Source organism: Mustela lutreola, chromosome 3, assembly GCF_030435805.1.
Source record: "Mustela lutreola isolate mMusLut2 chromosome 3, mMusLut2.pri, whole genome shotgun sequence".
NCBI lineage: Eukaryota > Metazoa > Chordata > Mammalia > Carnivora > Mustelidae > Mustela > Mustela lutreola.
The window spans coordinates 209449626-209451030 of NC_081292.1; the positions used below are offsets into that span (position 1 = coordinate 209449626).

Here is a 1405-nt window from a genome sequence, read left to right on the forward strand (position 1 = left end):
GATATAATGCCAAAATCACAATATATAATATATTGAAGAAATAGTGATATATATAATATCATCAAAGTTAAGCAATTTGGCTCTTTGAACAGCATTATTAAAGAAATGAGAAGAGAAACCAAGCATGGGGAGAAAATATTTGCAAACCACACATCTAGTAGAGAACTTATATTCAGAATACAGAGAGAACTCTCAAAACTGAATAATGAAACAATGAACAACCAAATTAAAAAAAAAAGAGTCTTTGCTTTGGTGGGGCATATACTAAAATTGGAACAATACCAAGTAGATTAGCATGGTCCCTGCAGAAGGATGACACACAAATTTGTGAAGCATTCCACATTAAAAAAATATATATATCAAACAAAAGATTTGAATAGACACTTCATCAAAGAATGTGTGTGTGTGTATGTGTGTGTGTGTGTGGTAAGAAGTACATGAAAAATGGGATCATTAGTCGCTGGAAAAATATAAATTAGAACAAATAGGTAACACTGTACACCTTTTAGTAAGTCTAAAATTAGACTATTGACGAGGTATTAAAATGGTGATGAGGATATAGACAACTGAAACCTCTTACACTACTGGTACAAATGCAAAATGATACAACTGCTTTGAAAAACAGTTTTCGGTTCCTTAGGAAGTTCATATACGTCCACCACATGCCGCAGTGACTCCATTCCCAGTCATTCACTCATACAAAGAAAGCATAGATCTATATTTGCTCAGGAGTGTCATTTGCAATAACTGGAAACTGGAAACGATCCCCATCTCCAGCAATAGGCCAACGGATAAGTAATTACAGAATCTGGTGTACCATGGAATACTACTCAGTTATAAAAACAATGAACTCTGAAGGCAGTCACCAATCTGAATACATATGAAAATATGCTGAGTGAAAGAAACAAACTTTAAAAAAAAGTATGTAACATAACATTTTTTAAATATGGAAATTTCATAACTTTCTCTAAAAAGTTTTTAATTAATTTGTATGCCTTAGTCTATTCCTAGCAAGTAACTCATTTAAGGAAAATGAATTTTTTTGAAATGTTTTTTCTCCAAAGAAAGAAAATGTTACATATAATGAGAATATGGCCTTAGGAAAAGAGGCAGATGGTTTTAATTGCTGAAAAAGTCCATGGAAATATAATAGTAACCACATGTTTCATATTAAAAAAAAAAATCATGTCCTTCAGATGCTCAATTTCTCAAACGTGTAAAGAATAGCTAGGTAGCAAAATGAACTCACCAAACATGTGATAGTCCAAACCTAGGACCTGTGAATAAGTTAAATTTCAGTGCAAAAGAAATTAAAGAAGCAGAAGGAATTCAGGTGACTAATCAGTGGGCTTTAAAATAGAGTGGTTATCCCAGATTACCTGCATGGGCCCAAGGTAATCACAAG

General features: G+C 32.7%; 1 non-coding gene across 1 annotated transcript; it reads left to right on the forward strand.

Moving 5' to 3' along the window:
• Positions 1-240: 240 nt before the first annotated feature.
• Positions 241-347, forward strand: LOC131828326 (U6 spliceosomal RNA). The gene has a single exon (XR_009352348.1). It is a non-coding gene; the product is annotated as a U6 spliceosomal RNA (small nuclear RNA).
• The last annotated feature ends 1058 nt before the right edge of the window (positions 348-1405 follow it).